The 17020-nt window shown below is 45.6% G+C and overlaps 1 long non-coding RNA gene across 1 annotated transcript in view; it reads left to right on the forward strand.

The window, feature by feature from the left end:
• Nucleotides 1-4495, forward strand: part of LOC102450964 (uncharacterized) — a 90657-nt gene extending 86162 nt beyond the window's left edge. Inside the window, exon 6 of the long non-coding RNA XR_012898098.1 lies at nucleotides 1489-4495. This is a non-coding gene — a long non-coding RNA (uncharacterized LOC102450964). The remainder of the gene's footprint in view (nucleotides 1-1488) is intronic.
• The last annotated feature ends 12525 nt before the right edge of the window (nucleotides 4496-17020 follow it).

Consider the following 17020-nt stretch of genomic DNA (forward strand, 5'->3'; position numbering starts at 1 on the left):
ATTGATAGAGATTCTCTAACCTGTAGTCAGAAAGAGAGGAGAGGAGAGGACAAACCATGGGCCAGAGCAAACACACAACCGCATACAAAGGAATCCAATGCACCAGGGAAGGGCAGACAAATAAGCAGTGGCAAATTTTTAAAGTGCTTGTACACAAATGCTAGGAGTCTGACTAATAAGATGGGTGAACTAGAGTACCTCGTATTAAATGAGGAGATTGACATAATAGGCATCTCTGAAACCTGGTGGAATGAGGAAAATCTGTGGGGGGATATGATAGAGGTATATAAAATCATGAGTGGTGTGGAGAGGGCCGATAAAGAAAAGTTATTTATTAGTTCCCTAAATAGAAGAACTAGAGGACACCAAATGAAATTAATGGGTAGCAGGTTTAAAACTAATAAAAGAAAGTTCTTCTTCACACAGCGTGTAGTCAACCTGTAGAACTCCTTGCCAGAGGAGGCTGTGAAGGCTAGGACTATAACAGAGTTTAAAGAGAAGCTAGATAATTTCATGGAGGTTAGGTCCATAAAAGGCTATTAGCCAGGGGATAAAATGGTGTCCTTGGCCTCTGTCTGTTAGAGGCTGGAGAGGGATGGCAGGAGACAAATCGCTTGATCATTGTCTTCGGTCCACCTTCTCTGGGGCACCTGGTGTTGGCCACTGTCGGTAGACAGGATACTGGGCTAGATGGACCTTTGGTCTGACCCAGTACGGCCGTTCTTATGTTATGTTCTTATGTTAAGAGTACCTGTCTTGATCCCTCCCTCTGGGGCATCTGGTATTAGCCACTGTCAGCAGACAGGCTACTGGACTAGATGGACCTCTGGTGTGACCCAATATGGCTGTTCTTATGTTCTTAACCTACTGATTTTTCACTTTCCTATAGCCACAGAAATGTATGCCCTTCACGCTCATGTTCTTTTTAGAATTGATATCCTAGGCTCAGTTTGGCTCGTACCTTGCTTGGCTCGTACCTTGCTTGCCATACACATAAGAGATCCATGGGACTTATTTAGCAATAGTTTAATTTTTCTTTCCCACTCCGGACAAATAGACACAAATGAGGTAAGTTCCAGTTGAGTGAGCCCTAGTTAACAACCCAGTATTCTAGAGAAACTCCGCTAGTAACCCTGACAGAGGTGTGTGCCTTTTATTTTGGAGGGATTAGCTAGAGATGTTGACTTGGTAACCTTCCTAATTCCTTTTTGAAAAGGGGGAGGTTTTTCACTGCTTATGTTTTTCCATTGTGTTTACTAACATATTTTCATCTTTAAATGTCCTTTTCCCTTTTCAAATCAGTTTAATAAATCATTTGCTGCCTTTCTTAAAATTATCATTTGTTTCTTAATTTAGGCTATTTGTTCATAAAAACACAAAGAAGCAAATGTTTATATATATTTTCAGCCTAATTTCATCAAAATCTCCGTAGTGTCTTGCCAAAGAATGGATCCCAAATACTACTGTAAACCCTTTACATTAAAACAGATTTTCAGGTATGCTGCTGTTGTGGATTCGGCTATACTGGAGGAATATTGGCAGGATTAAAAGGTAAATATATGAGGTTGTCAGTGAATTTGAGAGCCTTTCCAAGTATATCTTGGGGGAGGGGAACTTATTCATATATTTTGAATTTCTCTATTAATAATTGCAGACTTTTTAATAAGGTGACAGCTGGTGGAATAATTTAAATGAAATAGCCAGCAAGCTTTTTTTTTCTCCCAGAAACAAACTGTTCAAACTGCAAATAAACACTACTGGGTACAGAATCACACATTGCTAAGATGTTAATATAAGTTTTGCAATTTACATTGCCCATAAAGAATGGCTAAATTGGCATTTTAACCATTATAATTTTTCTTATTTCTATAGCCTCAAAATACTTTAGATAATAGTGTTTGTTGGGTTATGAATTTGTTACTTGTCATATGGCAAGGGACATTTGGAAACATTGGCACAGTTAAAGCCTATGAAGGTTTCCCATATAACATTTCACTCCAGGTTGTAAGTTTGCAGTTGATTTACCTTGGAAGCAATAGAAAATCTGCCAAAACCATGGTGTGAGAAAACTGAGTCAAGCAAATGTGAGGGCTCAGGTTTGAAATGCTAGCTAAACCAAATACATATCACATGCACTGAAATAAAACAAATACTGTTCTTCATAGTGCTCTCTGTGATCTGTTACAAGAAAGATAAGTATAACCTACAACAATTTAAAATCATACCAGAGCAATGAAAATCAAATATAACCCTCCTTCTCTCTGGGATCCCAATTCAGCAAAACATCTAAGCATGTGTTTATCTTCATTCCTGCTCAGCTAAGCACATAACCACATGAAGTCAATCGTTCTTAAAGCCGAGCATGTGCGTAAATGCTTTGCTGAACAAGGATAGATGCTGTATTGAGGTTGTGAGTCAACGAGAGCTGTGAGTCAGAGTTACAGAGTCTCAGGTAATCCAAAGCTCTGTACAATTTTATACTTTGAGCAAAACTTTTGCAAAACATGAACAGTGATTTTTGCTCAATGCTGTTGGTCAAGGAACGACAGCTGATCAGATTTCAGAGTTTTAACAAACAGGATAAGAGCATGAACATTGACTAAAATCACACTAAAATTGAATTAGTCTATTAGACATTAAACTGGACTCTGAGGCTATGTCTAGACTACAGGCTTCTTTTGCAAGAAGCTTTTTTCAGAAGAGATCTTTCAAGAAAACTTCTTGCGAAAGAGCATGTCCACGCACAAAAGCGCATCAAAAAAGTGATGCGCTTTTGCAAAAGAGAGTGTCCAAACTGATTAGATGCTCTCTTGCATAAAAAGCCACCCAGAAACACTTCAGGCTGGGCTTCAGGTCACCAATTGCTTCTGGGTGTTGGTACCGGAGGCTTGCAGAGACCTCCTTAAAGGGACCCCCCGGACAGCCTGTTTCTCTGCTTCTGCTGCGTTCTTGTCTACCTCTTCGATGGACAGCAAAGCTCTCGCAGTGCCTGCTGTGGTTGCCCTGAGCTTTTTTGGATGCCACAACCTTTTCTTTTGTGCCATGGAGCCGGAGCTGCCTCTGGGCAAGCGATGGCCCCACACAGCCATGCTGCAGGTTTTGCAGCATGTTCTGCCAGCTACCTTCCTGGTTTTGCACGACCTGGACCCCAAGCTTATTCTGGGGACCCACTCTGGCTACCACTTCCCACAGTGGAGAGGCATTTCTGGAGGCTCAACATCAGTTCCGACTGGTGGGACTGGCTGGTCATGGCGTGGTGGGATGACCAGCAATGGCTCCAAAGCTTCTGCATGAAAAAGGCCACCTTTTTGGAGCTCTGTGCCTGGCTCGCCCCTGCCCTCCAGAGACATGACACCCACCTGTGGCCTGCCACTCCCCTGGAGAAGTGGGTCGCAATAGCCCTCTGGAAGCTCGCCACCCCCGACAGCTACAATTCAGTGGGCAAACAGTTAGGCATGGGGAAGTCCACTGTCAGGGCCCTCCTCATGGAGGTAAGGAGCTCTCGGGCTGCAGTCCCTGCTGGGGGGAGGAGAGTGTTGCATAAGAGGGACCCTCGGGAAAGGGGAGCTAGGGCGGGTGGAATCGGGGTGGGAGGAGAAGCCCTGTGTGTTTCTTTGTCTCCTTCTGCAGGTTGTGAGGGCCATCAATTCCATCCTACTGTGGAAAGTCATCCATCTGAGAGACCTGGATGTGACCCTGGCCGGCTTTGCTGCCCTGGGTTCCAGAACTGCGGGGGAGTGATCGATGGGCTCCTGATCCGTGCACTGCACCGTCGAGCAGCCCATTATATTAATCAAAAGGGCTACTTCTCCATGGTGCTGCAGGCCCTGGTTGACCACCGGGGACACTTTACAGACATATTTGTCGGGTGGTCGGGCAGTGCGCACGATGCCCGCATTTTCAGAAACTGTTGCCTGTACCGCAAGGTGGAGATGGCACATTTCCCTCCCACCATGAACTTGCCATTGGGGACATGTAGATGCCACTATGCATCATGGGGGACGCGGCTTGCCCTCTGGCTTATGAAGTCGCTTATGAAGTCGTACACCAGCCACCTGGATTCTAGCAGGGACCAATTCAATGCCCACCAGAACCACGCCCGGATGCAGGTGGAGTACACATTCAGCCGCCTCAAGGCACATTTCCGGTGCCTCCTCAGCTGCCTGGACATGGGGAAACACAACATTCCCGAGGTGGTGGTGGCATGTTGTGTCCTCCACAACATTGTGGAGAGGAAGGGGGAGACCTTCCAGCTTAGGTGAGGGGCAGAGGCCAGACATGAGGGGTGAGCCTTCCAGCAGCCCTGGACAGCTGCCATCCACCAGGCCCATGAGGCCAGGGTGCACATCCAGGAGACCCTGAAGGAGAGGTTCTCTCAAGGACCCCAGTAACTCTCCCCAGGGCCTTCTCCCTAGAGGCCTATGTTTTGCAGCTCTATCCCTTCCTCTTCACCACCCCCTTTGCCTTTGCCTTTTCCCTGACCTCTCAATAAACACACCTGTTTGGCTTTTTAAAAAATGTGGTCTGTGTTGATTATTCAGAAAAGTTGGGCAGGGGCAACAGGGCTCAAGACTGGGAGGATGGGGGGGAGACGGCTTGATGTGCCACCTCGGGTGCAGGGACCTCATCGAGGCTGTGAGGGTTCGGGGAGCACAGAGGGGTGGGCAAGAAGGGGGCTGGAGAGGGGTCAGCATTGGCAGGGGGTGGGGCCTTAGGCATCACTTGGGGAGGGAGCAGAGGCATAGCGGGGGGGCTAGCAGAGGGGGTATGGGCACAGCAGTGGGGACAGGAGGGTAGAAGCCAGGAGCATCGGCATCAGGCGCGTGTTCCATCATCCGTGACATGACGGCACACATGGTATCACACTGCTGCATCAGGCGGAGTCCCGCCACTCCAGGTCAGCGCGCACCTTGTGCGTCAGGATCTGGGGGGATGTCACGGAGGACACTGATGTGCTGCCACATCAGGTCCTCGTGCACTGTGATGCGCCTTTGGGTTCTCTGGGCTCTGGCGGGTGGCTGCAATGGTGTGGCTCGGCCCTCAGTCCCAGCTGGTCTGACTGTGGAGAACACACAAAAGGGACAGGTGGTCAGTCATCCCTGCAGACACTGTCTGCAGCAGATAATTTTCATCATTCAGATGGACTCTTGAGATTTGTCTACACTTTTGCTATCACCGGTTCAGCTCTGAGGATCCTAGGAGACCATAGTGTAGACAGGTTCTTGGCTGCCACCCACATTTGAAGCACCACCTCCTCCCACCCTGCAGAGCACAGGTCTAAACTGACAGTGGTTGACATTGAGAGAAGGTAGCATGTCTGCCACAAAGATCTCAGCTTTAGTACCACCCAGGGAGCTGCACACGTGTTAGCAACCATGGACATTTTTTTGGGAAAAATTCCTTAATATAGACAAGGCCTTGAGCTGCTGGGCAGCTGTGGCACTTAGACGCTGTGTACACTAAGCTTACAAAGGTGAAAACACGTCCTGAAGCTGGAGATGATGCTGTCATGACATCCATCCAGGGGTGGACACTGGAAATCACCCCCGGAGATACCCCGAGGTCTTTTGCCCCAGAAGAGCTTGTAAAAAGGAGAGAGACAAACAAGCTGCAGCCTCTGGTTGATGAAAGTCATGTGAAAGTCTTTCATTCTACAAAATGGAGTAAGATTAATTACATAATAAATACAATTATGTTAGTCCGGTATTAACATGGTATGTAGGACATTCAAGAGTTAGAAAATGTCTGAATGAAGGTAATGTCCTAGTGACAGATATTAGTCCCACGGAGGATGGCTGGGGTGTAAGTATCTGATTCAGAGCTCACTGAAGTCAAGTGGAAAGGCATCTGTTGATGTCAATGGACTTTGGATCAGGCCCTAAATCTGCAAGTGCAAAATGCACTGGGAACATGGTTTCCAGAGAGTGACGCATTGGTCAGTTTGCTCTAAGTGTCCCTTTGTAATCAGCATTGCTGAGAACCATAAATGGGTGCCCCTGGGCTGAACTCTGAGTCATGCTGCCCACACAGTAATTACAGAACAGGTGGCAACAGGAATCCTTTGACAATGTTCTGCCCTGAGAAAAATGAACTGGTGGCGCAGTGGTTGTTCTGCTTCTTCTCACATTGACATGAGCTACAGATCATGCAGATGCCTGGTGGCGTATGTGCTGAGCCTGTCTTGTGTTATGGTGGTTCTGCTTTCCTTTGAGACGACTGGCTATGGGATCTTATGTGAAATGATGCCTCCTTCCTTCCCCTGCCATGTTAGTGTGCTCCGTCACTCTCCTGCTTACCCCTGCCCCCTCTAGCTGTGGTTTTGCTTTTGTGATCCTTGGGTGACACATCCTTGCCGCAATTATGATACTCATGTACTATTCTGATATTTATCAGCTCTTTTATTTATCAGGGGAAAGTGAGAGGTTGCAGCGAATGCCCTTTCACTCTTGGCCAGAAACATTGCTTGAATACGCCTGTTATGGTTCCTCAGGGTGTGTCTACAATACAGGTTTTTTTTTAAAAAAAAAATGTACCTGTGTCTAGACTGCTGCCTCATTCTTTCGAAAGTAAATTTAAGGAACGCGGCAGTTTTCTCGACTGCAGTAAACCTCGTTTTCCGAGGAAGAACGCCTTTTTTCGAAAGTGCTCTTTTGAAAAAAGGCGCTATGTAATGCAAACTGTGCTTTTTTGAAAGAGAGCATCCAGACTGCCTGGGTGCTCTCTTTTGAAAAAGCGGCTTGCTTTTTCGAAAGTACTGCTTGTAGTCTAGATGCTCTTTTTCAAAAGAGGATTTTTCAAAAGAATCTTTCGAAAAAGCCTCTTTTGAAAGAGACTTGCAGTCTAGACGTAGCCTGGATGACACCATCTGTCTGCCAGGCATTTGCTGGTATGGGCACTTTCTGGGATTCTGCTGTGGCCTCAATGAATAGTTCAATCCACATGCTGTTGCTGATGGCTCACAGTCTGGATCTCCATGACCCACCAAGTGCAGTTTTGGGGCTTGCAGTGGTTTCCTCTCCGGGCTCTTTGTGGTGGCAATGACAGCAGCTGAGTGCAGGCCATGATACTGTTCTCACTGGCAGCATGGTCAGCAGTGTGGCGGAGCACAGGGATTGGCTGCTCACAAAGCCGAATGTGGCCCTAGGGTTGCTCTACCTTGTCCTTACACTTGTAGCACATACTGTGGCTCAAGGTGCAGAGTGTAGCATTTACAACTGCTGGAACAGGGGTATGCAGAGGCTTCAATGTTAGGTTACAATCTAGCCCGGGGTTACTGAGTCAAGCGGAGCAGTGCTGTAAACATAGTAACAGAATCTTTGAGTCAACAATAAATCTGCTAAGATAGGGCCTCTTGTGATATCTTTCCTTGTGGTGGGTGGGTAGCACATTGCTCCTCTAATAGCTAAAAGGGATCAGTCATGGAGTAAAGTGCTATTTGGTGTAAGGATGGCAGAATTTGGTCCATGAAGTAAAGAATAAAAGATACAAAAAAGGGGGGAAAGTGTAATGACCTGTTTTTGAGCTGTGAAATGCATGAAGCCTTTCTAAAATAAATGGTTAATAAATGAACATTGTTTGCATGACTTAAAAAAATAGATCTATGCTGTAGAGCCCTTTCCCCCTATTTATGGGCACCAAAGGATGCAATGTATATGCTGGAGTGGCTGATAGTCATTAACCTTCCATCTTTTCTTTTCCTAACTCTTACTCATTTCAATCTAAAATAAAATGCCATACAATAGAAAAAAACAAACAAAAATAAAAGAGTGCTGAAATCCTTCTTCCTAAACAAGATAAAACTGTAAAACACAGCCCCTTTTTCAGCAAGCTTACAGAAATTAAAGCCTCTTCTTCAAATATCCTTTACATTTCCCTTCAACCCATTGTCAAGAATGTTAAATCAACCCCCTAAGTCGAAGAGTGAGTTAAGTGGAGGAATCATTTTCTCTTTGTGGGACTCTAACCACATTTCCCACATCATCACAACTGTTATCATGCTGCTGATATGATAAATCCCAGTAAATACATTTTCCCCATGACTCATCTGTATTTAGCCATCCATTAAATCCTTATTACCACATTGCATCTACCCAAAATGGAATTGAAGGAGCGCCTTTCACAGGACAAACGTTGAAAAGTCCATTCTGGGACATAGCTGAACTGGAATACATATTGTTGGTTGCAGTGGCACTGCAGGAGTGGGTAAATCCCGACTAAGTGGAAAATGGAATTAATAATAACAAACACGTAACATTAAAGAAAAATAAGCATATGCAAAAACAAAACAAACAAACAAAAAAACAGGTGTCAACATGTCTCAAAGCCTAAGAATTTCCATACGGGTGCTTGCCTGACAAATTATGTAGTTTATTGCATAGGTTACTTTGAATAGATAGTCACACACTCAAGGCTTGTCTGCAAGGGGAATTAGTGCACAGCAAGCCAAGGTATATAGTCAATGAACAGCCAATGTACAGCCAGCTGTGCACTGACTGGCTATATGGACTCTTCTGCTATGCATTTAGAAGTTCCTGAGTGCACTTCAGCATACTCCTATTTGGAATACATTAAAGTTCACTGTGGAAAATTCAGAGTGCAGCAATAGGATCCATCTGGCCAGCTAGTGCTTGGATAGAGTATTATAGATTTATATCCATGCTCAGTTCACTATACTCCAAGGGTACATCTACACAGCAACATTAGTTTGAAATAACTAGCGTTATTTCGAAATAACTTAGTCCGTGTCTACCCAGCAGGCAGTTATTTCAAAATAGTGTCAAAATACTGTCAAGCTGGAAGACTTCTTACTCCGACTCCTTTAACCCTCATTGTATGAGGAATAAGGAAAGTCGGAGGAAGAGTTCTTTATTTCAAAATAAATGCTGTGTAGATGCTCCCAATTTCGAAATAAGCTACACAATTGATGTCGCTCAATTTGCGTAGCTTATTTCAAGTTAAGCCCTGAGGTATAGATGCACCCTAAGTCTCTATGTAAACAAGCCTCCCCTCAATGAGGCAAATTCATTCACTGGAAGCTTGTGTGAGTCTGTTACTGAAGTCTATGAGAGCTTCCTACGTGCATCATCAGACTTTGAGCCTGTAAAGATAGAAGTGGTGGCCACATTGAACACAACAGACAAATGGAGTTTTACACAGGGCAGAATTTAATTCAGAGATTGCAGAGAAGAAACTAAACCCATTGCTCAAGTTTAAAAGGTTCCACCTGGTGACATGTACATTGGGTAGCCAATGGTCTGGGAATGTTAAGAAAATTCCATCACTGAGAATTACATTGTCAGGGCTGCCAGTCTGAATTTCTCCGTTAATCCCTCAGAACATACTATGCTAAGGGAAAAGAATTCACGTATATATGTAGTATCATGAGCTTTCATGGGCAAAACTCACTTCCTCAGATGAGCAGAGGCACATATTTTTGTTGGTCTCTAAGGTGCTACAGGACTACTCATGGTTTTTTAAGTTACAGAATAATATGGCTACCCCTCTGAGACTTTTATCTAAGGAAAGTCAGAATTGTCTTTTTTATAGAGTCAGGTTGTTGCTTTAATGCTCCTGTGCTAATGATCACCCCTTCTAAGAGGAGGAATTGGCAGTGAGTTGAGGTATAAGGAATGCTCTTGTCCAGGTAGTGGCTATTGATGGAGATCTCAGATTTCATAAGCCTTAGCATTGCTGACAGTGTAAAAGAACTAATCTTTTGTACAGCAAGGCAGGTTGGCCTGTATTTTCACCAGTGTCAAAGTGCAAAAGAATTACACAGCCTTTTGTGGAGAGATGGTTTGTTGTGGGAAGGACTGATAAAGTTCCTCTCCATTGGTAGCAAGGTGGGGGAGGAAGCGAGTGAATGGGGGTGGACTCTAAAATGGAACATGAGAGTAAAGAACAGTTGGGACCCAAATGTAAAAGCTAAAATGTGGCCTTTACAAAAGTACTCAGCATTGGCCTTAGTCTGCTCTCCCAGGAGCTAATGTTTGTACACAGAGAAGACAGAGTAGGCCAGCAATGAGCACTTTAGGTAACCTTTTTGAGTTAAAATGAGTGAGATTCTCTCTGACCCCTTTAAAAGCTGCCTTTGCACCCTCCCAATTCTAAAGCGTATGTCTACACTACAGCGCTAATTCGAACTAAGCTAATTCGAACTAACGAATCCAGACTAAAAAACTAGTTCGAATTAGCGTTTTACTAATTCGAACTAGCATGTCCACACAGAGTGGACCCTGAACCAGGCTTAAGGATGGCCGGAAGCAGTGCCGGCAGGACATCAGATGAGGACTTAGAGCGTGGAGCTGCTGTCTCAGGCTAGCCGAGGGCTGTACTTAAAGGGACCCGACCCCCACCCCGGACAGACAGTTCTCAGGGGTGCCCCGCTTGCAAAGCAGTCCTGGCTTGGAGTGCCCCGAGTACCCACACTGGGCACATCACAGCACTCGGCCATCAGACCGGCTGCACTTGCCACAGGCTGCCATCTGGGGAGAGGGGGCAATTGGGGGGCTGCAGGAGAGGTTCCACCCCCAGAAGCCCGCAGAGCCAGCCCAGTCCTCCCCATCGGGGGCTTGTACCCCATTCCTCCCTCACCTCCTTCCACTTACCCCTCCCTAGCCCCCCTTCCTGATGTACAAAATAAAGGACAATTGTGTTCAAAAATAGAATCTCTCTTTATTAAACAAAACCGGGGGAGACTAGAAAAAGGAGGTGGGAGAGGGGAAGAGAGAGGGTGGGAGAGGGGAGGGCAACTACAACGATGAGGGGTTTGGAACAGGTCCCATATGAAGAGAGGCTAAAGAGACTGGGACTTTTCAGCTTAGAAAAGAGGAGATGGAGGTCTATAAAAGCACGAGTGGGGTGGAGAGGGTGCATACAGAAAAGTTCTTCATTAATTCCCATAATAGAAGGACTAGAGGACACCAAAGGAAAGGAATGGGTAGCAGGCTTCAAACTAATAACAGAAAGTTCTTCTTCAAAAAAAAAAAAAAAGCAAAGAGTCAACCTGTGGAACTCCTTGCTGCAGGAGGCTGTGAAGGCTAGAACTAGAACAGAGTTTAAAGAGAAGTGACATCAATTCATGGAGGTTGGGTCCATGGAGTGGTATTAGCCAGGGGGTAGGAGTGGTGTCCCTGCCCAAAGTTTGTGGAAGGCTGGAGAGGGATGGCACGAGACAAATGGCTTGGTCACTGTCTTTGGTCCATCCCCTCCAGGGTCCCTAGGGTTGGCCACTGTCGGCAGACAGGCTACTGGGCTAGATGGACCTTTGGTCTGACCCAGTACGGCCATTCTAAGCTCAGTGCTCAGGGTCGGGTGTCTCAGTGGACCACCTTGATTTTCATGCAAACCTGCTCCTGGGTGGCCAGGCTGGCAGCTCTCCTGCCCTAGACGGCCGCTTTCCTGTGCCTAGTGCGGAGGTCGTGGACGAGGTCCACGATGTCTGCACTGGACCAGGCGGGTGCCCGCCTCTTGCGGTCCAGGGCAAGCTCCCGGGAGCCGCCAGCCTGGTCCTGGGAAGAGGGGGAGGGCTGGGGGGCATCGGGTGGCTGGCTCGAGCCGTGCCAGGTGCAGGGTCTGCTAGCTGGGTGCTGGCAGGCTTGCACCTGGCACGGGCATCGTAGCCAGCCCATGCCCCTTTAAGGGCTCCGGGGCCGGGAGGGGGGCAATAGAGTTTCCTTGGTGTTAGCCAGAGTGGCCACCAGGGAAAGCTGGGGAGGGCTAGCCTCCCACTAGTTCGAATTAAGGGGCTACACAGCCCTTAATTCGAACTAGTAAGTTCGAACTAGGCTTAGTCCTCGTACAATGAGGTTTACCTAGTTCGAACTAAGCGCTCCGCTAGTTTGAATTAAGTTCGAACTAGGGGAGCGCTAGTGTAGCGCCTATCAAAGTTAATTCGAACTAACAGACGTTAGTTCAAATTAACTTTGTAGTGTAGACATACCCAAACTGTTCTAGGGGCCGGGGAAGGACCCAGAACAATGTACACAGCCTGGGACAGGTGCCTTAGTTGCAGCAGTCTGCCTTTGACTGCCTAGATTCTAGAGCCTCTCAGTGCTACATGCTGCTGCTCCACCCCTTCCGCTCAAAGCTCTGAACTTTGCCTGCCCCCTATGCCAGGCTTTGCAAAAGAATCCCTAGAAGACACCCAATGGCTGGGTTCCTCTGTTTTTGCACCCTGGGATTTTTCGTCTAGTCTCCCTCTATGGCTGCTGCATGGGCAGCACAACAAAATGTTGTTCTTATTTTGGGCTGCCTCACAAACTGAAAATCTAACCTCAGGTAGGGGCTGAATGGGCCTTGAATGAATTTATTTTATGACATTGTGCTGCTTCCATTTAGTATGATTATGAAGTACAAAGGTTAAGCAAGCACTGTCGTGTAATATTACAGCATGGCATACATAAGCAGATACCTCTTAAAAAGACTTTTTGATAGAAAAGTCGAAAGTGAGGAAAGAAGAGGAAAAAGATGTGCTCAAAATCACCAGATAGTTAATGTTACAACTATCAGAGCTGACTGCTATAATGTGCAGTCCTGTAGCACCTTAGAGACTAACAAAAATATATAGTATCATGAGCTTTTGTGGGTAAAACCCACTTCCTCAGATGGGCAATATGATGATGTTGCTCTGTATTTGAGGAGTGTATAAAGCATATAATGTGAGCAAGGTAATTGCATCATATTATGAGCACTCAGCCACTATGAATGAAGGAAATAGAACACCACGTAGTGAAGGGTTAATTTGGAGACAGGCGTTCAGAAGCAAGGTCATAACTACTGGCAGTCTTGCTAATCATTATTGGAGGTGGAAAGGAAAAAGTAAACAACTGAGAATGGAGGAAGATATGTGGTTAGCCAGCCTTGAGTCTAGACGCCTGATAGTAAAAGTTTATTGCAAGTTAGAAAAGCGATGATTTAGTAGGGCCCATTGTGACCTATGTGTTTTGTAGAAGTGAATTATAAAAAGTTCAGATAATAGAGTGTATTTATGAGCAGCTCTCTGAAGCCATTCAGGGAGAGATGTTTTCCTGACATCTTTACTCCCCAGCAGGGAGATGTTTGGCCAGCACTGCTTTTGTTGAATCCTTGATTACATCTCAGAATATAGGTAAATATTGGGGATGTTCTAAGCCTATTGCTTATGTCCGTGTGTGCTTGAATTTAATAAACTGCAGTGCCAGACAAGAAAATGCTTTCTTGCATTACTACTTAATCAGACAGAATTGCTGATTTCCTGTTGATTTATTCCTTACACCACTTGGAGTAAAATAATTAAGTTGCCCCTGTTGGGGGTTCTGACAACTCTGAATAACAGTTACTTCTACCTGCCATATGGACCTTAAGAGATACCTTTATTCTACAAACAGCATCACTGGATTAAATGGGACTACTCAATGAATAAGCTACTCTTGGAGGAGTGAAATCATGGCCCTGCTGACTCCCATTGACTTCAGCAGATCCAGGGTTTCCCGCAGAGTGAATAAAGATATCAAAATCTGTTCTCTAGAGAGGGAGGTTGCCCAGTCTTCAAAGATGAATTAGAAAATCCTTACAGAACTTTTACTTCAGCTCTTTACTGTGTCTGAGTTGTTCTGAAATTTTGGACACCTGAAATATGCTGCTCCATCAACTGGCAACTTCTCTTGTTTTTCAGGCTAATAATATTTACAATTGCTTACCTCACAGAGATGTTTTGAGGATTAATTTATGTCTGTGAAGCACATGTAGCATGGGTTGGTAATATTATATCCTTTTCCATGCTTCTCTGCACTATAGACAGTAATGAGAATTATTTGCCTGCATTGTAGATCTCAGAACTGAGCTTTCATGTAATGCCACAATCTTTTTTGTTGTTGCTGTTTTCAGCAAAAATCTGGCAAATGTGAAAAATGCCATTTACACCTAGAACTTGGAATAACAGAATTTCTTTAATGTTAAAGACATTGAAATGTGCAATATGAGAGAGTTACCCAGTACATGCCTTCGTTTCTGGTTAATTAGTCTAAGAGAAGGCATGACTCAAGGGGAAGGCCCAGCAATCCTGGAGCCAGCCACAAGAAAGCAGCAGTGAGTAAGTCACTTCTGTGCAGCTGGGGTCGTGTTGGGTTGGGACACTATAATATATGTCTTTGAAGTGTTGGTTAGTTAATAAGAATCCCTTTCCCTCCCTTTTCCTACATGATAGAAGGGGGCGTTAATAACAATAACATGAGATGTCAGGTAAGTGTTGCTTTTCCAAAGCATCAGAATGAAAAAATATAAGACAAGACAAACGAAACATCTTTATGGCTTTCTTAATGATTTAAGCAATAATACAGACAAGGGAAACAAAACTAAATTCATATTAAATTGAAATGCTTCCATGCTGAGTGGACATGGGACAGATCTATTTCTCAAAGTCTGTCCTGGAGAGGGACTTTTATAGCTCTCTCTCCCTCCTCCTTCTCTATCTCCTCCTGCAAACAGTCATCAGTGAAAATCATAGGAGTAATGAAGCATAACACCTGATAAGTAGTATGAGCACTAGCACTATGAGGAAGGAATGTGTTGAAGTCTCTCCTAAAATCTTACAGAATTTTTTAAAAAATTACTTTAACACATATGTTTGTCCTATAAAGCAACCTACAGAGAAGTGTGTGGCAATGCTCTCTTGGGCTTTTTAGCCTCACCATAATATCACAGTAGCGTCCCTCAGTACAGTCCCAGATCACCTTCTGGCTCCCTGCTGTTCCATGACATATGAGCATACAGAATCACAAATCCTTGGCCCACTGGGAAAGAGAAACTGGGTGCACATGTTGGCACAGGCTCTGGGAAACAGATCTCTCCTATATCCACTAAACATGGAAGTAGTTCTCTGTAGCCTCGCATATTTTGTGCAAGGTATGACACACCACAGCGCTCTGAACTGCATTGACCGTAGTGGCATCCAGAGGGATCTGGAGGCATCACCAATGGGCCTGTAGCCACCCAAAGGCCCACTTCCTCACCATTCTTCAGTGACTCACATTGTTTCTGAAATCCCCTTTTCTTGGTCTGTGATGTTGGGGTATGGCTTCATGATCCAGAATAGGGGTAGTAAACAGGAACCCCCCAAAATAAATTTTAGCACAGGAACACTATACATAATCTTATCATTACAGGGGGAAAATGACCCTCCCCCATGACATGGAGGACTCACCCCCCTGTAGTGCCTCCCACTGGACACACTGGGAATTAGCTCCATCCTCATATTGGATGCCCTCCTCTGTTAGTGTCTCACCATCATCACTTCACTTCTGAGCCCGCGTCTCTCCCTGGACCATGGTGTCCCTTTTCTGGCGCTGCCCCTCTGTCTGTGCTATGTTCTGTGTTCTCTCTCTCTAATGTGGGACTAGCAGTTCACTCTCCTAGCACTTGCATCAGTGGCCCACTGCAGTCATCTGTCTAGCCCCTTGCTCAAAGGGAAAACTGCAGTCTCACTTGGCCACCTCATCCTTGGCAAGTATGAGAAGAAAGGGTGTAGCCCAGGTCTTCCTGCTAACCTGTTCCCCAACCAAGGAACCCGCTACTAGCAGCCCCCCTCTAACTTTCCCCTCCTTCCTGCTTCCCTGAGCCATTTCCTTGTCATAGCCTACAGAACCTTCCCTGTCCTTGCCTCAGGGCTTTTGTCTGATAGTCCCCTAACTGCACAGCACTTTTCTCTTTCCATGGTGCTAATGGTTCCCTTCCTGCACTGGGACCCAGCTCCTTCTCCCTGGAAGGAACTGAACTCTTCCATCCCTCACTCTTTTATATAGAACTTGCTCTGCTCTGACTGGCTGTTCTTCAATTGTCTGTCTTCTGATCCTCCCACCTATTGGTTGTCTGTGGTGCAGACTCTCTGGAGCTGCATTTAGCACTTTCAGGGTATGTCTACACTGCCACCCTAGTTCGAACTAGGGTGGCTAATGTAGGCATTCGAACTTGCAAATGAAGCCCAGGATTTAAATATCCCAGGCTTCATTTGCATGTTCCCGGGCGGGTGCAATTTTTAAATGACCGTAGTTCGAACTACCTGCCCACGGCTACACGCAGCACGGACTAGGTAGTTTGAATTAAAGCTCCTAATTCGAACAACTGTTAAACCTCCTTGCAGGAGGAATAATGGTAGTTCGAATTAGGAGCTTTAATTTGAACTACCTAGTCCGTGCCGCGTGTAGCCACGGGCAGGTAGTTCGAACTACGGGCATTTAAAAATGGCACCCACCCGGGAACATGCAAATGAAGCCCGGGATATTTAAATCCCGGGCTTCATTTGCAAGTTCAAATGCCTACATTAGCCACCCTAATTTGAACTAGGGTGGCAGTGTAGACATACCCTCAGAGAGCCAGTGTGGGGAAGGCACCCTATTATCTCCTCATCCCCCAAAAATACGGCTCCAAACTTCCTGAAAACCCTGGCATCACAGAACTCTCCCATGTATTCATGAATGAACCGCAATGGTCCACAAAGCCTTGGAGAACCAGTAAATAGTAATCTTTGCAGTTCGTGTATTCACCAATCCCTCTCAGTGAGCAGAGTTTAAGGGGTGTATTCCATCAATGACCCCTGTACAATTAGGAAACCACATCCTCTAAAATCCTGTAATAATTTAAGGTACTTGAGTTATGGCCACAATCATTGGGTAGATCTCACTACTAACAGCCTGACAAAGCTGTACAACCACCACTTTGACAGCTGACTTCCAAACCCTGAGCTGGTTTGCAGCTGACCAATAGTTGTCACATATTTCCAGTTTCCAAATTGTGATAGGCTGCTGCTTCTGCACTCATCTGGGTTTCTGAAATCAAACGGTTTGGTGCTGGAGAAAGCTCCTTGCAAATGCAATGAAAGCCTACTTCCTCATGCTGATGTGATACAGTCTCTGGTCATCAGCCCAGGTTTCCAAGCGAATGTAGTCCCAACACACTGTGCTAGGTCTTTGGGACAAGAAATAGTGGTCCACCAATAGGCATACCTTTGCAATTCCAGCACTCAACACATCTGCTCCTTGTGACC

Source organism: Pelodiscus sinensis, chromosome 1, assembly GCF_049634645.1.
Source record: "Pelodiscus sinensis isolate JC-2024 chromosome 1, ASM4963464v1, whole genome shotgun sequence".
Lineage (NCBI taxonomy): Eukaryota > Metazoa > Chordata > Testudines > Trionychidae > Pelodiscus > Pelodiscus sinensis.